Raw genomic sequence first — 26,614 nt, 5'->3', positions numbered from 1 at the left:
CAGTCTGCATCACTTATGACCTGTTTAGATATAGGAAGAACAAGCCCTAAATTAGAACAGAGGCTTCTGTGAGTTTAAAAAAAAATAGTATTTCTTTTATTTCCATATGAACACAGAACTCTACTTCCTGGCTTAGGTTGCAATTGAAAACACTACGACAGAGGCTGTTTTTGTAGAATGTGCATTTCCACAGGAACATGAAAATACCAGAAGCCTCTTTTTAGACATAAATGAGCCTTAGCATTGCACCACTTAATAGCAGTTTTGCCATTAACTTCAATACAGCAGAACTGGGCCTTTTGTGAGGTTTTCAACTTAATAAATGGGCCAGAGAGATTCTGATATTCAGATAAGATTGAGATTCACTCATGAGTCTCAATAGTAAAAACATTTTAATTGGGAAATTAAATGAGATGATGATGATGATGATGTAGTATATTAGCTATCCCACCATTTTGAGAGCTATTCTGGAGTCTGTCCAAATTCAAGACGACATTTGTTCTTGTTTTGAATAGCACACATGGATAAATCTTCCCTCACTCCAAGTTTTCGTGAAACTCTTGGGGACAGAGTCAAACTCCAGTGATGTTACTAGGAGTGACTCACTTCAGCAGGTTTTGCTAAGCTTTAAATATTTAAAGGCATAAATACAGATTTTGCTTTTTGATATTTAGTATGGTGTAGATATACGATCAAGTGGCACATCATAATGCCAGAGATAGGTCTTAACCAGACTTCTAGATCAGATAATCCCACACAAATTTTGGTGAAAAGACAATCTCTGTGGGACCATATTCACCTTCTATAGGAGATGGGGATATGCTAATGTAATTCCTCAGGTTATCAGCCCTTTGAAACTTTACCTGAGGAAGGGGTGGATTCAGTGTGTGGCTGATGACCTATTCACAGTCTCTTCAAAGGTTCAAAATAGATTCTCTAGAGCAAGGGTTCTCAAACTGTGGGTTGGGACCCCAAAGTGAGTCAATGCCCTGTTTTAATGGGGTCACCAGGGCTGGTCAAAGACTTGCTGGGGCCCGGGGCTGAAGCCAAATGCTTGAGCCCCACCACCCGGGGCCGAAGCCTGAGGGCATCAGGCCTGGGCGGCAGGGCTCAGATTACAGGCCCCCTGCCTGGGGCTGAAGCCCTTGACCTTCAGCTTTGGTCCCCTCCCAGGGGAAATGGAGCTCAGGCTTTGGTCCTGGCCCCCCACCCATGGTAAAAAAGTAATGGATGCTCAGCACCCACCAACCGCAGCTGTTGGGTGGCACCAATCAGCTGTTCGGAGGCAGCGCTGATCACCTGTTTGGTGTCTAGTAGAGAAGTTTGGGGGGGAGCAGTGAGTGGTCGGGGGCCTTGGGAGAGGGGGCAGGGCCTTATGGCAGAGTGAGGGTGGAGCACTTCCAGGGAGAAAAAAAAAAAAAAAGTCAGCACCTATACTCCAGTCCACTTAGGGCCCCCAAATCAGGGAAAGGTTTGAAGGACTTTGACCTACCAAGGCCACAGAAGACTGGTTTTGACTGTTATGAGCAAGGGGTATGATTAACCCAAAACCACTGGAAAACCCTGGGTGGGGTTTTGAAGGATTGCTCCTGCCAGAGCCCACATTGGAGGGGTGATCCCTGTTAAGTTTATTTGCATGTATGTAAGTTTTTATTATTTTTAATATGTTTTATCTGTATTGCATTTACCTTAAGAATAAAAAATGCTTGCTTAGAAAAAATTGTGTGGTAATTTACAATTGTAGCAATTACTCTATTAGTCTCTGGGAAGAGAAGCAGGTCTGCCTAGGCAGACTGTCTCTTGCTGGGCATAACACAGTGAAGACAGGGAACCAGTAACCTTGGAATTCCCCTGGTCATGAGGAAAAGAGATGAGGGTCTCCACCCAATGGCTGGGGAGCCAGAAGCCTGTGAGTGGGTGCCCCTGCTGAACCATAGAAGGGGAACGTAGGTTCAGTTGACCTGGACTGTGACACATAAGCTCTGCAGATGGAAGAGAAGTATTAGCAAAAAGAGCTTGCACTGAAGGAGCCAAATATCTAGTTGACCTTAGGAGCCCTAATTATCACTAGCTTCACTCATCCCTATCAACAATGGTGCTTAACAACAGTGGTTCATGTTGCCTCAAATGACAGAGTCACATAACTAAACAGGACAGTGCACAGGGATGTATATGCACAAAGTTCATTGTCAATCACCAGAACGCATGTTAGATTTAAGAGAAAAATTCTGCCAAGAGGAAGGAAAGTGCAAAAGTATTGGCAACAACCCTTAAGTTTATTTTTAGTCTAATGTTGCATTTAAAATTGCGATGATTTACTGAAGAAATATTACACTAACTGTTAATAGTATTGTACTGCAATTTCACTTTTAAAGATTTGAGTATTGTCGTATAATTAACAATCTATCCTATATAATTGTTCAGTAACCTAAAAGACCCAACAAGGAAAGGTCTTTGCATCCCTAAGACCTTCTGGATTTAAAATTAGATGATTCCTTGAGAAGCTCATCCTATAAGAAAGGTAAAATTGAACAAGATGGATAAAAGTAGTACAAAAAACAGTAAGGAATAAACTCAAACAAAAAAATAATTCCCACCCAGTTTGTTGTTAATCATTGTAGGAAACAGACAAATGGCTTCAAAAATTCAATTTGCTGCCCAGTTTTTGTACATATTGTAATAGTGGAAAACTGGTAGAAACTTTGGTGTAGGTTCAGACAGCTCTGATTTCTGAGTATTGTGATGTCATTCCCTGAAGCGTGTTACCATTTCTTATAATTGTATTAAGCAGGTGGAAGAGTCAGATTCACCAGTTACACTAATGTCATGTTATTTCACAGCACTGTGTGCATGTACTAGAGGAATTTAGTAATGAAATCTCAATCTACAAGGTTGATTACCAATAAATTTAATATCATGGGCTCTGTATCAAGTCTTTATACCTCCTGCATAAAATTATCTTACGAGCACAGCTCTCCTACCCCAGTGCACACTAAATTAGATCTCTCAGAGAGGGTTTAAAAATGGCTTTACAGAGCATAACCTATGAACACTGGAACAAAAGATATCGAGGTTGTGACCCTAAGTCTAGTAAGTGATGTGACTACGTTAACTTCAACTGATCTATGTGGATTTGTGCCAGCTGCAGACTTAGCCCTTAAATTTTGAGCCATAAACTGGCTTCCTACTTGAGCTTGTACACTGGCCATTTCATCATGAAGTCTTTGGAGATGGCAGTCTCTGCTGAGGCAGTTGCTCTCTTTAGAGTTCATGTGCTCAAGGCTTCCCTCAAGTCAGAAAGAGCTCAGCATACTTTCTGGTGCATCTTATCCAAGGGAAGTCCCCCCAAGAGCACACAAGATTTAAGTCCTTATCTGGCTCAGCGAAAAGTTACTAGAACTGCTGAGATCCTTTCATGAAATTGGCAGGATACTTGCAATGAAAAAAGGCCTACTGTGCGTTAAAGGGCAGTGGAAGAATCAAGAGAGAGAAGGAAAAGCGTCAGGAAATCAATCAATAGAGAAAGTTATTTGTACTCAAAGGGAGGAGAGAAAAGTTTGGATTTAAGGTTGGGGACCTGATGCAAAGCCCAGTATAGTTAGAGCAGGATCTAGTGTCAAAGAAAGGTGAATGAGAATTGAAGGAAGGTGGACAGGAAAAGAGGACTTCAAATGATATAGGGAGCAGTGCCAACTTTGGGAGAGAAGGCTGTGATGAGGTTCTCGGGTGGTATCTAAGTTGTAGAAGAGGGCTTGGTGTATAGGACTTTCAGGGAGACCTTAATGGGTAACAAAAAGGGCTTAACCAAACTGAATATTTGAGGTTTGCCATGCTGGTGTACTTCTGCTGTATCAAATTTGCTAGCTAATTTATATTTAATTACCAACATCCCACACCAAAATGATTTAGAGAAGTATAAAAGAGAAAGACTTAGCAGCAGAATTTCTAGCTTGGAGCCCAGAATAATACCATGCAAAGAGGACAGCCAATAGATCTGTAATGGAAGATGGGGAGTTGTCTTGATAAAAGGCTTCATTTTTACTAAATTATACATTTGATTAAAGAAGTAACTTGTTTATTCTAAACAGTGTTTATTTTGGCATTAAGATGTCAGTTTTTGGTGTGTTTTTTTTTAAATCAAATAAAGGTTACACATATGCAATCCTTTCACAATTAAGTAAAAAACAAAAGTGGAAAAGAAAACCCAAGAAAAAGAATGATACCAGCAAACAATGTACTCCCCATCCCTTGTTGCTGGTCAGCCTCAATTGTCCTCTCCTCAGGCATCATCCTAGGTAGCAGCTGTCAAGATGCTGATGGGCTGGCAGAACCTTGTTCACACTTCAGGGGCACTGACTTTTTTTCTTCAACGATAAGACTGGGTAGTTATAAGTGACTGAAAATGTAATCATAAGGTTTTTGGAAATACTGGGCCTGATCTTCAGATGAGGTCAACTGGTATAGTTCCATTGTATCTATATTGATGTACACTAGTCCATTATATGGCCCATTATCTTATATTTAAGATTTCACTTTAGTCCTTATAGACAGACTGTTTCTCATCTAGCTATGGATTTGAATGTGGTCTAAAATTACAACCCATCAAACCAGTTTATTTTACAAAGAGAATGAGAATGCTATCAGAAGACTGGAAAGCTCCTCAGGAAACAAAGGAAGATAAGAAAATTATGTCTGTCAGGTCCATTACTCTGTTCCTGCTTCGACTTCACAGAATGAAAGGCCTCTATGCTGGAGGTAACATACTTTCACTGTCACTGTCTCAAAATGGGAAGTGGATCCAGCAGAACATAACTAGTCTTTCCTAGTCTAAAATGGTTACTTTACAAATGCCAAATAAGATGTTAATCAGAGACAGCAGTTTTCAATCATTTAAAACATTCAGTTCTCCAAGGTGGTTGTTGTAAGGACCACTGGCAGCATGCACCATTCAAAGACCCAAGCTTTAAACAGATGTGAGGTATACAGTTTAAGTACAGTGCCATCTTTTGCAGGATAGATGCTTTTACTACTGAAGCAACATATAGTGAATACAAATATTAATACAAAAGATGTGTTGGTCTTCATAGTTGTACTTCTAGGAAAAGCATAATATGTCACAGCCATTGTGATCAGAAAACTAAATATAAATCAAAGCCTCAAAAATCACTGCATGGTATCAGTGGCTCAGTGGAAGGGTATTTGGCAAGTCTACTTCTTAGAGCAAGGTTAAAATAAATCCAGCATTTTCCAGTGCAGGAACACATTATGCTGACAAGATAGCTGAAGGTCGATAGCCATAAATAAAAATCACTTTTATGATCTTGTATCAGTCTCTGGTGGATAATATTGTTTATCTCAAAAAAATACCTCCTCCAGCACTGGCTGTAATTCAGAAGCACAAGTGGATATTTGTGACTCATACCAAAGCAAAGAGTTGGAATATATGCTACTGTTGCTTCTGCTAATGAATTCAAGAGATGCTGCATACAGATTTACTGGAAACCACATTTCAGTCCTGATCCACTCTATAACAAAAGTGAGTCTCAAAACACAACAGTTGTTTTTTTAAAAACACCACATAGCCCTTTATATTAGGAAAGCCATTAACAGTCTGATTTTTAATTTTCATAAAAAATTATTAATTTCTGTACTTTTAAAAAAAAGAGTACTCATTGCCATGATTTCAATATTGTTATCCTTAACTATATTCCCATTTATAAAGTACAAAATCTCAACATCTGTTAAATTACAGACCAGAATGAATGTTTTGTTTTTAATTACTTTCAAAACTAAAATATATGACTATAAAGGATGGATTCTTCAGCTGTGTGAAACATTTATTTACTTTGCTGTGCTTTTGGAGCTCACTGAATGTTTATAATTAGGTTGTGTAACCATGCGAACCTTCAGCTGGTGTTTGCTGTTTTTAAAGCAGTTTTGTTCTGCATTTAGAAATAAGGAAATGCTACAATACACCATATAAATTATGCATTCAATAATCTCTACTAGCAATGTGAAAAAGCCTACTTCAAAAATATAATTGCTCTTTTTTAAATGCTGCTTAGGTGCCCAGCAGAATGATTCTTTATGTTTTAATGTAAATGGGTATATTTAAATTTAGTCACTTATAAAGCAGAGTAACAGATTCTTTCACCCCAGTCCTGCACCTTCACAGAATCCCAGAGGAGCTGCCCTGTTCTTGTTTGGCCAATGAGGAGTCTTGATCTGCTAACAGTTACTTCTCCATGGCATGTCAGATGACATAATTCTCCACAATGCTTAGAACAGAATTGAGAGACTCCAATACATGGACAACTGTTATTCAGTTCTGAATTTGTCAAAGAATTGTGGGTGAATTCTCCCTGGTGCACTCTCTCATATTTGAAATATTCATAGAAATGATCATACTGATGAGACAAGTTCATCTAGTCCAGTATCTTGTCTCTAATAGCGGCCAAACTTAAATGGTTCAGAGGAAGGTGCAAGAAATCCTGTAGTGGACAATTATAAATATGCATAAATATACTTGTCATACAATTGTGCTGTTTTTCATCTTAATGGATAGTTGGATTGGCTGTAAGTTTTATATACTTACAAAGGAAATCAGATGTTCACATGGCCACAGTGGTCTGAAATCTCTATTACGTCAGATGAAGCTATGCATATGAATATTATGGCACAGATATTATATGACATAGTGTAAACCATATGACCATGGTATATATTTTCAGAGAAAGGACTTATTCCTGCAAGTTGTTCCACATGGGGGCCTGCATGGAGCCCAAATTGTTTTGAGAAGAATAAGTGGGTGTAGGGATCTGCCTGCACAGAGCAGTTTGCAAGAGCAGGGCCATAATTTTTGATGCATAGTCAGGACATGTTGCAGGTCAGGTCTGTGGGTTTTCACTGCACTAAGCTATTTTGATACCTATGTCTTTTATCTACCCAGGGTGCTGCAATACTCTTGGAATTAGTACAGACAGCTGGAGAGAGCAGTGATTTCTGCAGGCCCTACATGTCCCTCTTTGTCAGAGACTCTGTACTGTAATGTAGATTTTGTTCCCTTCCCTGTAAAGTCCCTCACTTCAAGCCAGGGAGGAAATTGTACTTTTCACAGTTCCCACTCTAGCTCATCTGGAAATGTAATATCAGCACTTGAAGTATTGATTTAAGAGGTAAAATAATTACAGAAATGACAACAAAGTATAAGTTATTAGGTATTGCCAGTATACCCCCAAGGACTGTTACTTTAATATTCAGAAATTATTGTAATACTAAGCCTTTTCTTTCATATTTATACATTCCAAATGCACACAGAAAAAATGGATCAAATAATCTTGAAAGTTTATACTTTCCATTATACAACATGTGTAATGTATGACAGTACACAAGATGTCCATTAGTGTCTAGATGAATTATAGAACCCAGGACATCCTGTTTCCAGGGCATGATAGAAGAGAATTGTATACATTGATAGCTTTCTGGTGCATTTAATAAAAACTTAGCAGCTGAAGCAAATGCACACAGTACCAATATTTCCTCTAACAAAAATAATGAGTTTGAGAAATGAAAGAGACAGAACATTGGGAAGAGGAAATAGGGAAGAGAGGCCAATATATATACCCAAGTTACTTGGTCTAGGACAATAATACCCCTCTTAAATTTTACATCTTTTTTTTTGCATTCCAAATAAGCAGCTAATACTAAAATCTGTCACAAAGATGGTAAATCTGGCAGAAAAGATTTCAGAGATATGTTAATACGATAATCAGGAAGGAAGGAAAGAAAAACTCCACTGCAGCAGAGGCTGTGATACAAGGAATTAATGATATACTTCCAAATGCAAGGAAAAGGAAAATTCATCTCTGCAATAAGTGGGCAGAACTCCATAGACAGGGGAAAGTATGAAATGACCCTCTTTTCACAGAAGGGATTCTGACTTAAATCCCATAATGCTTTCCAGCAAGTGAAATAAGAATCAGAATAAGAGGTGCTTTTGTTATCTGCTTATGCGAATGACACAAACCAGCAAATATGAGATAATAAACAACTATCACTCCATAAGCCTCATTTGGAGATTAGTGAGCGCACTACATGGTCTTGCTTCAAAATATAAAGCCAACAAAAAAGAGAGTACAGTTTTAAATGTTAGTTGACACACACCTGACTCAGGGCAAACTCTCATGAAATACATGCCACCATCTCAATCTAAAATACACCTCCTCTAGAGAGATTTTAATACCGAAAAACTTTGACTCTGAAAAACACGATGGCATTTTGACCATCTTTGTTGAATATAAAGATCATGTTTATAAGGGCTATCGTACTTCATGAAATGTTGACTGACTCAATCAGCACATCCCATGCAACCCTACTGATTTCAATAGAGAAAAAACAGTAAGCATTGAGATGAAGAATTAAGCATTAATATGAGACTATGGCCCAGAAATGGAGATGGAGGACTTGAAGAGTGGATGGCAAAGGTCAGACACTGAAACCCCACCACAGTCCTTGGCACTGACATAGTTAACATTACCATCACCCATACTGACCTCCCTTGACACTGAAGAGCTGGGAAGTATGTGTGTAGGGGGTGCTACTTTGAGGGAGGAGGGCAGAAGACACTTATTAACCAGTTGTTTGTGATTAAAGTACTCCTCACTGGTGGTGGTAGTAGACAGTACTGAACTCGGGTGAGTGGGCCTTGAAACCCCTATTAATCGATGAGGCTCTTTGGAACTCCCAAATATTTGCACATTGGTTTGGAAAAGATGAGAGAGATCATATACTTCTCTATGTTGTAGCCTTTTGCTAGGTACCAAAGTCACTGAACATAGGTGCCAGTAACAGGTGTCATGTCTTTACATGAGACACAAGACACAAAACCTGTTTTTGGTAGGCCTTTTATACACAGATTTGCATCAGATAAAAACACTAATTTTACTAAAATGGTATGTGTAGACCCTTATTTCATCTTAAAACTGGTTGTGTTGCATATATATATATATAAAAAAAAACTAAAAAAAAAAAAACCAACCACAACGTCCTAATCAAAATAAGCCACAATGCCAATGCAGGTCAATGTTCCCAAAAGGAAGGTTAACTAGGAAGGAAGAAAAGTTCTAACAAGAGTAACACCAGAAAAAGGAGGTGCTCAAGTAGGCTGAGCCAGGCTAACATCCATAATGATACAAGCAGGAAAATACAGGGGGCGAGGATGCTTAGGATTTTTTAAGAAAGGAAAATGCCCTTCCCAGTACAGAGTTAAGGACAATGACATGAGTTTGGAGTCTGCTGCACCCACATTAGTCAGAAAGGTATTGAAATGTGCTTGGGGCCATGCTCCTTCATGTTCTTGAGTGTGATTGACAGAAGTTTTTCAATCTGAGAGCACATCACAAAAGTATGGACCAATTTTGATTGGGTGATTTCTATTTTGATTCAGGCAGCTCTCCCCTTGTCCAAAGTATTGTACTATTGCTCTGTCGAAGCAAAATCCCTTTTAATGGCATGCTATTGGATAGATCCAGTATCTATTGCACTAAAAGGAAAGTCTCTCATTGACTGTAAGAGGAGTTGGAGAATGTCATAAGTAATTTTTATACTATTTGTTCTGGCTAGGATATGTTTTGCCACAAGAATTGCACTGAATTTCAGTGCAGCTGAAGTTGGTTCAAATTGAATTTCTTGAGATAGTAGTTAGAGTAGGTCAAAAAGGTTGCAAGTAATAAAAAAAATTGCTAATAAGTGTAGAAAGAAGAGGAAGATGCTTAGAATAAAAGTCACTTTGTGAAGAGACTTACTATATAACAATATGTTTGATTTGTTTCTGATGTCAACAACAGAAGACAACTTGCTCTGGTTGAACAGAATATATCACAGTAAAGGGTAAGCAATACAAGAATAGGTTTTTTTGCATTTATATTTTCAAGTCCTGATTTTTATTGAAAATGTATTACTTACTATATGCTCTGTAGCTTAAGACGTACTACAATTTGCTATCATGTTTCTCTTCATTGTTTAAGTGTACATAAAATCCAAATAAATGGTGAAATCAACTGTCATTCAACAAAACCAAACTGAACAATGTGTGCCAGCTGGCACATATTTAACTGGAACTATACTGTGGCATCAGTTTTAAAGAGGAACTCCCCATTAAATCCATGTGTCAGTCTTCTTAAAACCTGGTAAAAAATTAGTATCTGTTGTGCCAAGTCTGTGGAGTTGATTTTACCACTTTTACATAGCAGTGAGTAGTACCTAATTTGGGGGAAAGGGAAATCCTTTCTATTGATCATAAGAGTAAATGCTAAAGGAAGAAAATGAGAATATTTAGAACCATTCCAGTAGGATCCAATTGATTTACAATTCTACAATATTTATTATTAAAATATTTCCTGAACTGAATAAAACCAGGATGTGTCTATCTAGTATACTGATTATCCTGATTAACTGTATGTGTTGGGGAACATTCTGAAGAATTCAGAGAACTAGGGTTAGAAATTAAATTTAATCCCAATATGATTTTTGATTCAGGAGAAGTATCTGAATTTCAGATTATCCAAAACTTTGATAACCAGGTTTCCAATAATCAGGGCTTATGTTTATTAAAAAAAAGTTACCCAAGAGCTATTTGACAATTTATGTGTAATACATCAACAAATGAGGGAGGGATTTAGAAGGAAGTTAATGATGTCATAAGGAAAGGAAACTAACTATAATGAAGCAGGCTTTGCTTGCAATTCAAAGATAGGACAACTGTTGAAAGTTTATGGCAAATCCTTCCTTTACTAGGCCCACAGTAGAGATATTTGAAGTTCTCATCTTGTTCTGAGGCTTCTTGGTGTGTCTGCCTGCTGAATTTTGAGGGCTGAAGCTGCAGATGAATCTTGCCTTGTATCTCACATTCCATTTGTTGCTCTGCTCTTGCTAAGATCAAGGTTGACATTTCTTGTTTATAATGCCCATGAAAATGACTATTCCCATATAGATGGGAGTAGGAGAACGTTTGTCCCACCTGTAGCATAAAACCTTAAATTTTCTATGTTCCTTCTCTGGCATGATCTCTGGTCTCCTCCAGAGTTTTTATTTCAGACTGAAGAAGCGGTCAGAAAAAGCCTCAGTGCAGATGACCCTCTCTAGAGGACTAGAAAGATAGTGTCAGGGTCCAATCCCAAAATGAGCACTCCTTCAAGGATGGAGCATGTAAAAGAGGCGGGATTACTACAGACAATAACCTACATTCATTCATCCTGACATTGCTTTCCTATTTAAGAAAGTCAAAGAGCGCAAGAGCATTGTTAAATGGCTTATTTCTATAAAAAGTCATGAAAGAACCACTGTCAAGAGTCTACTTCTCTCTCTCTCTCTCTCTCTCCTGGCATCCTCGGAGAGCCTTGAGGCAAACCAAACCATACAGGGGTTCAGAGACTCACTCCCTTCTCCAGCAGCCTTTGCGAGGAAAGATAAGCTGATTCCTTGCAAGGAGGTAGATCTGAAAGTCTCCAAAAATAGGAGATTTGACATTAAATTTATTTCTATCCAACAGGGCTAGAGCTGTCACACCCTCCTTCCAAGCACAAAAGAACATCTAAATCCTTCTTCTCCAAAAGAAATGAGATGATATGCTTCTCTCTATTCATCATAAAAGCCAGTAGACAGGTTTAGAGCTACCCACACTCAAAACTTCTTTCCCAAGTCCTCTGTAGGTTGTACACAGGACAGCTTGTTAGCATAGGCAGATGTTCTGGCAAGGGACACAGTAACTATAAGCGTTCCCTTGGAAAACAAGACTCCACTCTACCTAATGCACATGAAACCTAGCAAGAGCCTTGCCTGGTGCTGCTTATTTCCTCATGCATACACAGACAAATGAACATCACCCTATTTCTCCACATCGCTGACTCTCCATTGTTTACAAATCTCACAGGAAAACCTCTTTCTTCCATCCTTTGCATATGCCTCAAAACAGCAAGAAAATGTTGGAATTAATTTCACTGATGTATCATTTTGCCTGGAAAATTATTTTGGGATATAGTTTATATGAGATGCTATAATTATATTTTATTCCTTATACATTTCCATGTGCACTAGAACTGTGACTTTCAAAAGTGATTAAGTGATTTACAAACCTAAGACCCACTAGGTGCTTTTGAAAATCCTTCCTTAGGTAGGTATGTTTTGCATCTATTTCTAGATGCAATGTTTTGTTCCTATTATATCCTGCTAGGAACAATAAGGGTCCCCATAAACCTACTAGAAATCAATGGGAAACTTCACATACCACTTTGTGGGCTTTTAAATGGATGACCCTGTTAAAAATAATTTGACTGTCATATGTAAGTGTAGGAGCAGGATTTTATAATTGTACTATGAGAATTAATGTATGATTTGATTTCATCCTGCCAGCCACCCTTTTTGAATAGCAGAAAGGAATGACAGACCAGAACAATCCTTATGATTGATTATGGTCACCCTTTTGTTTTAAGATAAGTTATAATGTCTACTATGGTTTCCTATATGTATTACAGATTAGGCACTCTAGTTAAATATACATTTCTTTGTTTTAAGGTTTAGAAAGTAAGAGACAGGATCTTGTATTGTGTCTATGTTAAGGAGATTAGAGGAACGCTGAGGGCCTGAAGCTCCAGTATGAATTGTTTTAGTTATAAGATTTTGCAAGGCTTGATTTACAATGTATTCTGCTAAATATAAAATACTGCTGTCTGTATACCTTTGAAGGTTTCTGTAAGAGATTGTCTGTGTGAATGACGAATGCATGCATCAGGAAAAGATAAGGTGTGAAAGCCATCACAAATGTCCAGATGATCAAGAAAAAGCAAGAGACTTGGAAAGACCAGGAGACAATCAGAAAACATCCATTGTATCTGAGGCTAAACCAGAGGCGGCTCTAGGAATTGCACCGCCGCAAGCAGGGCGGCACGCCGCGGGGGGCGCTCTGGCGGTCGCCGGTCCTGCGGCTCCGGTGGACCTCCTGCAGACGTGTCCACCAGAGGTCCACCAGAGCCGCCCCAAGCGCACGCTTGGCGTGCTGGGTTCTGGAGCCGGCCCTGGGCTAAACATGTTAGCAGCATTGATGACCTCAGAGGTGAGGCAGGCACCCCCGAAGGCAAGACAACAAATAGGAGATAACGATGGGAAGCCCAGCAATAACTATCAAATGATAACAGCAGAAAACCCCAAGATTAACACCACTTTAGGACTAATGATTACAGGATGACATTGCAAAATGCATGGACTCAAATGAGAATTTACAACTATAAAGCTGGGGTGTTTTACCATGGAATTCTGGGTTCAGTCCTGCAAAGCTTTGGAGCATCAGATTGCGACCGACAGAGCCCAGCTCCTCACTCATGCTCAATCTAACTGGCCATTAGATTGACTCGAGCTACAACAGACTGGTAACTATAAACATCAACTGGCAGGAATGTGTGTGAGAGAGAGAGAGAGAGAGAGAGAGAGAGAGAGACTGAAATGCATATGTTAACTGTTGTATTTTCAATAAATGTGGCGTATTTGCCTTCTCCTCTATAAGAGATCCTGTGTGGTTTGTATAGCATAACATAAGATGATTTGAAAACATCCATAATTGAAAACCTCAGAAACCACAAGCTTAACATTAAGTCTCTTGACGGGATCATCAGGAACAACAAATTGACCAAAAAAAATTTTTTAAAACAAACTTGTGTTGTCTGCATTTGTGTGACACAGAAAATCATAAAAGTGAATATGGTGTTGCCAGTGGAAGTGTATAAATGCAAACGAATGGTGCCTTAAGTGGAACTTCAACATCCACCGGGAAGACTCAAGGACAGTCTGGAATGAAAGACTGAGTACATGAAAACAATCTTTTGTTCTTCTGGACTAACAGATGAACTAGTCTTTTAAAAGACACCCCAGTTCTAAATGAATCAAGTTGTTGTATGAGCAGACCAAAAAGGCTAATTATTGTTTTGCAATGAAAAAACAAAACTAATATACAGAATTTCATTAAATTCAGCCAATTTTTAATTAGATTTCAGTAAAATTGTTTGTATTTTGAAAAACCATCAATGTTTTAAACTGGAAAATGAAACATTTACAGTAAAGTTTCTTTGTTTTCAGTTTTTTTAATTGAAACACAAGAAAAAATGAGAATTTGCATTCTCATCAAAACCTTTTTTGTCAAAAAAAAAAAAGTTTTGTTCAAAAGGATTCTACCAACTCTAGATTTATTCCTTTTGGAGAATATATCCAAAGGCACACATGGGAATAAGGTAACATTTGTAACGTTGAGTGTCCATGTGCTTTTGAAAAATCTCCCCTTTAAAGCCTGACTGTGTTCTAAGGAGTGACTTTTACAAAATATATATTCCAAATTAGCCCAAATTTCTATCTAAATGTCTCCATATTATATGTACTCAAATGACAAGGAAAGACATGAAAGGTAGATCTTAGTTAAAATTTGAATTTCTGTCCCATAGGATATTTCAACTTTTTTTTTTGTCCTGAATCTGAACAAATTTGAAACGTCAAATTTTATAGAATGAAAAAGTCAGAAAAATGTCAGTTCGGAAATATTTTGGATTGCTGAAACAAAGGGCTTGGCTCAGTTCAAGTCAGTTCAACATAAAACTGCATCTGTCTATGGTGCCTCATGGAAGTTGTAGCTCAAATATCCCATGCCCCACTCTTCCCTAGGAGATGAGATCTCTGGCCAGACTAAATTTCCCATGATGTATACCATGCAGCTCAGACAGAAGAGAGATTACAGTGCATTATGGGAGATATAACCTGGCCAGGGAGCTGAGCCCATAGAAGAGAATTGGGCATGAGGCCCCCAAGCAACAATTCCTATGAAGATCTGCAGCACCATAGACTGATGCAATTTAGTGCCAAACTAATTCTAAGAAAAACATATTGGTTCAGTTCAACAGATTGAAATATTTCAGTTTATGTCAAACCTACCCCAAAGTAAATATTTTATTTCAAATTTCCCCCAACAGGATATTGAAGAGTTTTGGAAAAAACGTAAAAAAATTTCCCCGTGGAAAATTTTGATTTTGTGGAAACCGTATTTTCTGTTGAAAAAGAGATGGAAACACCAGAGTTACAAATGTACCAGTCAACCACACAGCTCATTTGGAATCAGAAGTATGCAATCAGGCAGCAGAGAGACACGCCCCCCCCCAAAAAAAGCAGTACTGTACAGTAAAAGAAAAAAAGGGAAAGTTTAAAAAAAAGATTTGACAAGGTAAGGAAACAGTTTCTGTGCTCGTTTCATTTAAATTAAAATAGTTAAAAGTAGCATTTTTCTTCTGCATAGTAAGTTTCAAAGCTGTATTAAGTCAATGTTCAGTTCTAATTAAAAAAAAAAGCCACCATAACGTATTCTTCAGTTATGAACATTTCAGAGTTACAGACAACCTCCATTCCTGAGGTGGTCGTAATTCCAAGGTTCTACCAAGTATTTGTCATATTGAATCACCGAGAGACAAACATAAAAATTACATTGTGCCATTTTGACAAGGACAGAGTCCAGAGCCATAACTAGGCATTCTAGCACCTGAGGCAAGCAAGCATATTTGTGCCCCATACTGGGGGGGTTTCATCATTTTTCTACCCCTGGGGTTTTGGGCCCTGAGAGGCTGCCCACTCATTGTGCCCTGGTTATGGCCTTGATGGAGTCAGGCACTAAAAGGGATGACGTTAGGAACATCTAGTGCATGTCAACAGAGTTCACATGGGCCAGTTAGTGCACAACACACTGGTGCAGTGGACTACGGCACCATGTGGACAAGATCTAACTCACAAGAGAATGACCTCAGCATAATGCAATGATTTAAAATAATATTTTATTTCTGTATTTCCTATCATAGACATCTGATTATTATAGCTAGTGTCCCAGACCTGGCATTGTTATTGCCTTCTTAACCAGTGGGAAAAAAATGAAAGGATCATTAAGAGAATAAATGGGGTGTTTAAGAATTGGAGTAATTGCAGTTTCCAGACAGGATGGAAGCTGAGCTTGAATAAGTGAAAAATTGTCTATCAGCAAGAATTGAACCCCAAATATTCATGCAATCTATTAACAGCTGCGCTGGCCAAGGATCAGTGGACCAGGTGGTAAGAGACAGATGCTTAAAAAAAAAAAAAATCAACCTAAGCTCATAAATAGTGAAGAAAGAAAACTCAGAGAAAAAAGTAGTCAGCATTAATGGAACCAAAAGATCAAAACCACCAAGAGATCCACTACTGAGAGGTTAACAAAACAAAAAACAAAAAACAAAAACAACAAAAAAATGCTGTAACTAGAAGACACTATAATAGATTTGAAATTAAATCAATAACTCTTACCTTTCCACCATGAGTAAACACAGTGAAACAGAACAGAATGTAGTCTTGCTTAAAGCATTGCTATAACTCACCATGCGGTCTTTCCACATTCAGTGAATCACAAAGTAACTAAATGTAGCTGCCCTCCACTGTCAAATTTTATTCATATTAAACCATGATCTGAGTTCATTATCAAAACAAAGGCAGACACTTGTGATTCCCCACGTTTGTAATTTCATCAGTTAAACTAACAATGCTTATGCTATTTGTTGTTTCCTCCTTGCTCCATTTGTTTTTCCACTATTAAATGGATGTATAGTAAATAAAAGGAGGGTGGGTTTAAAATATTCCAAAAATAACTGCAGTGTCACAAGAGTGCAATTATTAAAACGGGATATAAGCAAGGTAATTTTTACAGTAGTAAAACGAAAAATGAAAAATTCAAAGTTTGATCCTATTCCTACAACAGGTAAGGAGAAATTTTAAAGATTATAATGATTAACTGAAGTCAGTAGGGTCCATCTGCCTGCACATGCCCAGTGGCAGTGCTGGGGAACAACTGAATACAATTAAATATTCTGAACTAAGATAAAAGCACACGTCAAAATGTGATGAGCAAAATTACTGACGAGGCCTTTTATTGGTTTACAAAAGGTGGGACTTTGAGTAAAAAGTTCCCTGAAAACCCATGTCTGGGTATTTTTAGTAAAAGTCATGGACAGGTCACGGGCAGAAATCAAAAATTCACAGCCTGTGCCCTGTCCATGACTTGTACTATATACCCCTGAATAAATCTTGAGTGCTGGGGGGGGGGCGCAGCCCGGAACCCCTGCCGGTGCTGGGGAGGTGGGGCGAAGTAACTGCACGCAGCTTGGGACCCCCAATGGTGCTAGGGACGGGGGGGATGAATAGTGTGTGTGTCCCAAGACCCCCGCCAGTGCTGGGGAGGGGAGGACGGACAGCAGCGGGACATCAGGACCACTGACCGCTGCAGAAGTCATGCAGTCATGGAATCCATCCTTGACTTCCATGACAGACTCGCAGCCTTATACATATATACTGAATTCTGATATTGAAATATAAAGATGAAGAATTGCTGAATGAAACAAAACAATCATTTTGTTAATTATACTTTAATAATTTATATTTATGAATAGTGAATGAGTTTGGATGAGATAAGGCCTTGGCCTAGGTTGTGCCTGGCATGATGAATGTTGACTTGCTGATTTTTGTGTTACATAGACTTGTTTAGATGCTTTGCTTATTGCTGAGAGGACAATGGTGACATTGTGTTATTGCATGGAAGATTTAAATAAAAGGAAGTTAATTAATAGGGCCCTATCAAATTCAGGGTCCATTTTGGTCAATTTCATGGTCATAGGATTTTAAAAATCAGAAATTTCATAATTTCAGCTATTTAAACCTGAAATTTCAGTGTTGTAATTGTAGGGGTCCTGACCCAAAAAGGAATTGTGGGGGATAACAAGGTTAGAGAGAGTGAGAGTGTGTGTGGTGTTATGGCACTGCTACCCAGGGCCAGTGCAACCATTTAGGTGACCTAGGTGGTCGCTTAGGGCACTAGGATTTGGGGGGGGCGCCATTTTCTTCGGCAGTGACCGCGGCGGCCGGATCTTCGGCCGCCCCGGTCGCCGCCAGCATTTAGGCGGAGGGAGCTGGGGCAGAGGAGCGCGGGGAGGGCCGCCTGCAGCAAGTAAGGGAGGGGACGGCAGCAGGGGAACGCCCCGCCCCAGAAGTGAAGCAGCCATGGTGTGCTCGGGGACGAGGCGGGGCAGGGGTGAGCTGCTTCACTTCTCTCACCTCCCAGGCTTGCGGCGCCAATCAGCTTAGGCGCCGCAAGCCTGGGAGGCAGGAGAAGTGAAGCAGCGACGGCGTGCTCAGGGTGTTCGTGCATGTGCGCAGAGCAGGGGTGAGCTGGGGCGGAGGGGGGGGGTTGCCAGAGGGTGGGGAGATGCCGCAAGGGGGGGTGCCTCAGGGAGGAGAGGGGAGCTGCCGTGGGGTGGGGGCACCTCAGGGTGGGGGGTGGGAGGGTGCAAGGTGGAAGTTTCGCCTAGGGCACGAAACATCCTTGCATCGGCCCTGCTGCTACTCTTTCTTCTGCACTGCTGCTGGCAGCGTCGCTGCCTTCAGAGCTGGTAGCTGGAGAGCAGTGGATGCTGGCTGGGAGCCCAACTCTGAAGGCAGAACCACCGCCAACAGCAGCGCAGAAGTAAGGGTGGCATGCTACTGTATTGCCACCCTTACTTCTGCACTGCTGCTGGCGCAGCCTGCCTTCAGAGCTGAGCATGTGGCCAATAGTCGCCACTCTCCAGCTGCCCAGCTCTGAAGGCAGTGCAGAAGTTAGGGTGGCAATACCATGACACCCCTAAAATAACCTTGCGACCCCCCTGCAACACCTTTTTGGGTGAGAACCCTCAATTTGAGAAACGCTGGCCTCCCAATGAAATCTGTATAGTGTAAAAGCACACAAAAGACCAGATTTCACTGGGGGAGACCAGATTTCACGGTCTGTGACGTGTTTTTCATGACTGAATTTGATAGGGCCCTATTAATTAGTATAACAAATACATAAAAGTAGTGCTAAAAGTCCCTATACTGGGGAAAACAAGAGTAATATGACATGAAGATAATGACATCAAAATAGCATAACTAGAAAAAGCTGGGGAAATTGAAGCGTCTGCAAGTGTATTGTGTATGTTACATGTTACATAAGGCACAATGCTTAATACTGATGGAAAGAAAGCTAATGAATGTGTCATATGGAAAGGAAGGCACAAACAAAAAAAAAGTGAACAACGCCCAAATCAGAAAAACATCAGGCCAGAAACTGAAAGAATGAGACTGAGGGGCCAGACCAGAGGCTGAAACAACCATCGTGAAATAGAGGAGGTCTTCTCAGTACCCTGGAGCTTGCTAATTTGGGCCCTTACCTGTTCCATCTTACCTGTTTTATTGTTTTCAACATAAATTTATGCCAGAAATTATTTATACATTTTCAGACAGAATTATTGTCACTAATTATGAAAACTGAATAAGCCTAAATTGGGTGGACTTGTGACTCAGTTTCTCATCTTACACTCCCAACACTGGGATCAGCACCTATGTGAGCTGAGCACTAGGGCTGTTTAAAATTATTCCAGGGGCTGGACAGATCCCTTGGCTGACCCCAGAATAAGAGAACCTGAAAGTTTAAGTGCCATGTTTTCTTCACTACACACCCAGAACACAGAACAGCCAGCTAAGAGATGCAGCTCTTTGTTGTAGCATTCAGCAATTCACTCATATCTATTCCTAAACAGGAAATCAGGCACCCAGGTTTGAACATTTTGGTTGTGGATTTAATTTTTTGAGACTAAAATTCAAGTAATTTTACTAAACATAACCTCCACTTCCCAAGTTACCATCTTTTTTATTCTAAATTCCTGCTGGTGTATGTTTCTTCAGTACCACGACAGCAGGAACAAACTACAATAAAACTCTTTAAAGATCCAAGGTCAATGAACTCCCAAATACTTCAGTCCATGAACAGGAATGAATTAATAGCAGGATTAGTTTTAAGAAACAGAGTTACAACATCTTTTCCCCAGCAATGACAAGCTCTCCTGCTTCTGTTGCAGCAGACTCTAGTTCTTTGGATAGATCATACTGAAGTCATAGCAGTCCATGTTTGACAGCAAAGAGACAGAATCCTTTCAGCTGGCAACATTCCAGAAGATAAAAGCAAACAGTCAATGCTCCCACAGCCAGGATTCAATCAAAGCAGGCTAGTCTGAGAAACCAGCAGCTCTGAAGAACTTCTAATCAGCAGTGTGCAGTACAGGTGCTGGCAGTTAAGCAAAAAGCACAAATCCTATAAAAAGACTAAAATGAAACAAAAAAAAAAAAAAAAAGGACAAATGTAGAATAAAAATTATCTTAACATTTAAAAATAAAGAGAGGGAACACAAGAATTCCCATAGCCAGAGAAGACCCATGGTCCACCATCCAGTACTGGCAGATAAACAAAACCAAAGTGACAACTGAAAGCAAGGCAGACTTTAGCAACAACAACAAAATTCTAAAGATTAATTGTTTTAAGACTACAGTAAAAAGTATTCCCTACACAGGACTAGATCATTAAAAGGAAGTAAATCTAAACCACAGTTTAATGCACAATTTAGCAAACTTTGCTATACCATTACAGATACAGGTTTACAGTAAGGGTATGGTAACAACAGAATTTTCTTATATTGCTTTGTACTATGTTCTATAAAATTCTCCTGTCAGTAAGTCAAGATGTACGTCAAACTATTTCAGCTAATTAAATCCATCATAACACACAACAATAGGCACCAGTCATTCAAAAGACCTATGCAAGCATTTAATAGCAGCATTACTGAAGTCAAGTTAAGCATGTCTTTACCAGACTGGGGCCACAGTTAGCATAAGAAAGCCCTTGTGGAAGTTTGACCTCAAGATTAAGGTCATTTCACTTTTCTGAAATGTTCTGTTCCACCATAAATTATAGATTGTATACCAGGTTAAGCAACACTTTGCTTGATCCTGTAGAATATAGAGGAAGGCACAGTAACGGACACAAAGATTTTATAGTTTAAGGCCCTGATCTAACAAACTGCTCAACAAAGGCCACGGAGCTTCATGGACTTTACAGGATAGGGATCTACATGCACAAAGCAGTATGCAAAACCAGAGAGGCAAAACAATGCAGATACAAAACACTGTATATGTGTACAGCTGGGCAGAGAAGCTTTGAAAGAACCATATTCCATCAAAACATATGGTTATATCAAAATCAAAATGCATCAATACTGCAAGAATTTTATTTTGAAAGAAAACTGGAAAAGTACATCCTGTTTCATTTTCAGAACAAAACCTTTCTATTTTTTATTTTGAAATAGCTTTTAGTTACCTATTTTTGTATAATGTAATATTATGTTATAATAAAATACAGAATAAAGCCAAAATTGAAATGAAACATTTTGATTGTTGAAACAAACATTTCAATGGATCCAAAACAAGAGTTTGGGGTTGGGTGGTTTTTTTTTTTGTTTTTTTTGTTTGGGGGGGGATTTTTGTTTTGAGAACTTCAAATGTATTTGCTTTGTTTTTTTCTCAATTTGAAAAAAAGCCAAATTTTGAAATCTCAAAATTCTTTGTGAAAAGGAACTTCCATCCTCTGGATGTTTTTTTTAAATGGTAGGCCTGTGTCACACTTGTAGTTGAGCACCTCTTCCTAACTGTCTGATGAGTGACCATGAGGGGACCCAGTCACTGAATCCCCAGTCTTTTTAACCCAATGGAATCTGAAAAGAGCCCAGGCACTCTCGTTGTCTTGGGTCCATAGGTACACTCTTGGGGTGAAGAACCTCTATCACCCCTTCCTGAGAGTTGCAACCATATGGTCCAGCTACCCAGTGACCCCTCAGACACCCTCCCCATTGCTGAAACACATCCTCTCCCAGAACTCCGAGAACTGTTCTGGGTCCACAGTTTACATGGTAGGTGGCACATGGTAGATGTAAAACATCAAACCCTCAGACACTTTGATTCTAAAACCATTGATTTTTACTTAATGGCATGAGAAATAAAGATCAACACAAAATAATAAACTCAACATGTATTTCTCTGCCTCAGTTTCTCACTATTCCAGAGCATTCTTTGGTCTGCTCAGAAGAGTCATCTGGAACCACCCAGCTCTTGTTGCTGCAGTACATGTCTGCTGTTATGGAACACAGAGTCTTCTCTCACCAACGCCCCTTCTCAGATCTTGGCCAGCCCACCCTCTTCTCCTCTCCTGTCCAAAATTTCCAGTAATGCCATAAGTCTTCCCCAGGAGAATCCTTTTAAAAACTGCTTTGTCACCTCTGTCGCTTTTTCCTGCTTGAGGAATTTCTACTCTGTCCTTCACAGCCCACTACAGAGAACCTTGGTCAAAATGGTTTCCCCTATTTAGCAACCTCTTTAGCATACCTGTTAAGCTAAGTATTCTCCATTGTCCTTAGCCTGGTGGGTACTTGCTAGGTACTGTCAGCCCATGATGGATACACATACCTTTAATTTAAGATAGTATAGTAGTCACTCTCCCAGAATTTCAAGTGAATGCATAAACCTGGGACTGCTATGGCAATACAAGTACTGTTAGTTCATTGCTGCTTAGTGCGGGGATTAGTAATATCGGGAGAAACAGTGCCTAGAGAAAACAAACCAAAGCTCAAGAAATGAAAACTAGATATTCCAGCTTCTTAAAAAGTCAAACAATAGTACTTCTGGTCACGTAAAATATCCCAAAGCAGCTTCCTACACACCTCTGCAGATCTCTTTGTTCTCTCCTTGATTCATGTAATATTCCTCTTGACTAGGGGTTCTTAACCTTTTTCTTTCTGAGCCCTCCCCCCTCACTATAACTACTCCAGGGCCCAGCCAGGGAGATAGGGGAGGAGGGGCTCCAAAACTTTCTGCCCTGGGCCCCAGCCAATCTAACGCCAGCCCTGCGGCGGTGGTTAAAATCTTATTGTAGGTAGCGACACGCCCAGAAGCTGTTGCCATCTAATAAGTTGCTCAATATTTCTAAAAGAAACTCTGTCTAGCAGGATATAAACATGAAGCAAGGGTTCCTAGCCAAAACGAATCACGTAAGGAGACCGATTTAAAACCAAGAAAGAAATCCAGAGCCTTTATATTGCTTTTCATTCATTTACAAAAATAGCTCTAAGTGAGCCATTAAAGACGGCTACCCACTAGTTCTTCATTTATGATAAAAACAGTCAATAGATCTTACTGAAAAAGACTCCATCCAGTCAAAACACAACAAACACCACAACTCTGAAAAGCTTATGGTAGCATGGAGGATTTGTATGAACAGGGACTGATCCTGCAAAGAGCTCTGTGTGGGGATCAACCCCTGGTCCTCTTTCTTACTCTGAGATTATTATTAGATTTTTACTGATTTTCACTGTTTTAGACTATATCATACTTACTCTTGTACATATTCTTTGCCATCTAATTTGCTTGGTTACGTTCATTAAAGAAATTATGCTACACTAAATACGAACCCTGGAAGATAATGCTTTCTGTCAAAAACTGTTATATGTTTATGTGTCTTAATGGGCATTTGCACTTTGTATGCATTTTGCTCCACCTTGGGAACATGGTCAGGGCTGGCTTTAGGCCTATTCCACCAATTCCCCCGAATCGGGCCCCACACCTAAGAGGGCCTCGCGCCCAGTGAGAATCCCTTCCCTGGCTAGAGGTGCCTTTTTAATTTTTACTCACCTGGCGGCGCTTCGGGTCTTCAGCGGCGGGTCCTTCAATGCTGCTGAAGACCTGGAGCAAGTGAAGGACCCACCGCCGAACTGCCACCAAAGACTCAGAGCACCTCCTGGTGAATACAAGCCCCACGTGTTTTGTTTTTTTAAGTCATCCCTGCCAGGGCCCCGTCGAAACTGTTTGAATTGGGCCCCGCACTTCCTAAAGCCGGCCCTGAACATGGTTTTGCCCAAGCCCCTATGGCTGGTGCTTTCTGCTCCTTGAAGGGATGCTCCCAGAAAGCACCCTATTATTGTCTGGCTTCAAGGCAGCCCTGGCTGGGCATAATGCTCATCCTGCTGCTGTCAATCTACAAAAATAACTTGATCTCAGATTCCATTACATCATGGATCTCTACTGAGAAAATATTCTGTGAATGTGTTTTTGAATTTTTAGGCAGTGACAAAAACAAATGAAAATCAAGCCAATTCATAGGACGCCTGATTTTTTTTACTAGTTCGTGAAACATTTTTCTGTGCATTAGCTTATTTTTGTTAGTTTTTCCACAGAGCAAAATTCATTGACCGCTGTTGTTTATCATGTGACCTAGTAAATACTACAGCCTCTGAAATCCCAGTCTTATGACTCCTACCTAATATAGGCCACTCTTCTGGGACCCTTTTAACAGTTTTAGTAAATGATGGAGCAAAACTCGGAACAGCTCTTTAAAGCTTTTCAACATTATCAAAAATTAACATGACTAAACAGAACTTTTTTAGCACAGCAACTCCTATAGTTTTTAAAAAGTATGGCCGCTCAGAGGGAAACCGAGAACAAAGCAGCCAGTGGACACCAGATGGACCAAAGCCAGGAAACTAAGATGGAATTTATCACAGCAATAGAATTTATCAACAATTTCCAGTCAAAGGAAAGCATCATTTTAAATTAGTCAGTGGAACTGACATTAAAAATGTAGGAAGGGCTTTGGAGAGCACATCTAAAAAAGCAAAAATATAAATAAAATGCTGAAGGCAATATCATTTATACTTTGCAATTTTAGAGAGTAACAAAACATCATTCTGAAAGGTTCAGGCTAACTCCCTGATAAATTGTATATTTGAAAAAAATAATTTACAGCTAGATACATGAAGGCTGTCAAGAGGTACACCATTTTATTTATAGGAAAAAGGAAATCACATTGTGATTTCTCTTCAAGCAACCTTTGAAGAAAGGGAACTTTTTGTAACTTAAATGTACAAACAAATGGCACATTAGTTTGAGGTCTATTTCCCCAGTACAATAGCAGCATTACTCTGTAATGACATCTGAAAGGCCTCTGTATTATGGTGTGCATTGGAAAAATATATAAAGGCAATACTAGCTGGTCATGTTTAAATTGCATCTCAAAGAACGTATTTGGTCTTTTGTTAAGCTAAAGTAAGTTCCTTATAGTTTACCAGGATCACAAATGTATCAATTTTAGAATAGAACAAGGGTGACTTGATTTCATGAAAACATGCACCAGAGATAGTAATTTGGAAAACCCACTTCTTTCTGTGTTGCACAGCTAAATGTGATAACAGTAATAAAACGCATAACTTAAGGAATAAAACACTAAAAGGTCAAAAAGTGCAGTTCATAAGAAAGCAATTCATACACAGGGGCCAACAAAGATACAATTTAAAAAGCTCTTCTTAAAAAAGAGCTGTTTTTATGACATTGTTGAAGCTCATAGAGGGAGTTCCACCACCTTCATAAAGGCTCAATCTGCCACTGGCAGAACAATCAGTGGGCACATACATATCACAAGTTTCCAGGACAAAGTCTCAAAAACAGTCAACAAAGTGGTCTAACATTTTACCCCCAAGTCCTCAATGAGCTCTACAGAGATGAAGTCATCTGCCTACATTTCGCTCATTGTAAGATCACAGCCTATCACCAAGATCCTTCAGAGATTCTCACAGGTACTTAACTTTGCAGTCCTGTTGCAAGACACTGAGCAGTCCTGTTGAAGACAGTTGGACTACCCACAATGTGTAATATTAGGCATGTAACTAAATTTTTGAGATCGGGATCTTAGCAAAGATGGTGGTTGTTTCCCTTTCCTTGTTTCTTTGAAATACTAGCAGATCTTTCGTGACAGAGAATTGCATTTCTTGCTGCTCCCCAAAGTTTCTTTTTTTTTTAAAAATTAGGAATCCCTAAGAACAGGGCTCTCCAAAGCCCTCGGAATATCCTAGTTTCAGCACGTAGTCTTCATCTGCTCTGGAAAGCCTTCAGGCCATTTGTGCAGAAAAAAAACCCCTATGTGGTGTAAACAGAGTAAAAACAGCACTAGTTCTCTTCTCTCCCTTTCTTTTTTCTAAGTCAACAGAGCATTCTTTTCTTTCAGACCTTTCCTAAATACAACAAAATTGTTTCGCCCCCTTCTTTCTAAAGCAATGTGCTTATTTGATACTGAAGCCCTGCACTGGTGTTACAACTCAATGGGAGACAACAGACCAGAGCCTACAATGAAACAAAACAACAAAAAAACATGTATTTTGCTCTTTCATTGTGAAGATAGATACTATCTTACCTGAAAAGGAGAAAGCAGTAACACTCACACACATAATCTCACCCTCTTGCCTTGCTTACACCAGATATCATGTGCATCTGTTAAGCAATTAGCCATTCCCTGACAATCGTTACCATTAACCTAGTGATAACAGCTGGCTCAAAGCTTTGGCTATTTTAAAAGTCACAGTTTCAGCAGTAAAAAATGACTGAGTTCAAGTGTGTATTTCTACTCTATAAAAGAATCTGAAAGAATTATCCTGGGGTTTATTTCTGCTGTAAAAGAAAGGTCAGATTCTACAATAGGCTAATTAGCATAGAAGTTCTACATTTTGGTTTTGTACTTTGGATTTGGGGAAGCTGTAACTCATTTTTATTTTAGTTTTCTTTTATTAAAGTTTTAGGTACCTTAAATTTACTTCCTTGAGTCATCTCTGTAAGCCTCCGTACCCATCATGTT

At 39.4% G+C, this 26,614-nt stretch overlaps 1 long non-coding RNA gene across 1 annotated transcript in view; it reads right to left on the bottom strand.

Moving 5' to 3' along the window:
* LOC123375077 overlaps window positions 1-26,218 on the bottom strand; it is a 123,279-nt gene extending 97,061 nt beyond the window's left edge. The window contains exon 1 of the long non-coding RNA XR_006581307.1: window positions 26,177-26,218. This is a non-coding gene — a long non-coding RNA (uncharacterized LOC123375077). The remainder of the gene's footprint in view (window positions 1-26,176) is intronic.
* Between the last annotated feature and the right edge of the window lie 396 nt (window positions 26,219-26,614).

The sequence above is a fragment of the Mauremys mutica genome, chromosome 7, assembly GCF_020497125.1.
Source record: "Mauremys mutica isolate MM-2020 ecotype Southern chromosome 7, ASM2049712v1, whole genome shotgun sequence".
NCBI lineage: Eukaryota > Metazoa > Chordata > Testudines > Geoemydidae > Mauremys > Mauremys mutica.
Note: the sequence above shows the minus strand (reverse complement) of the source record. Positions and strands in the feature narration are given on the sequence as shown.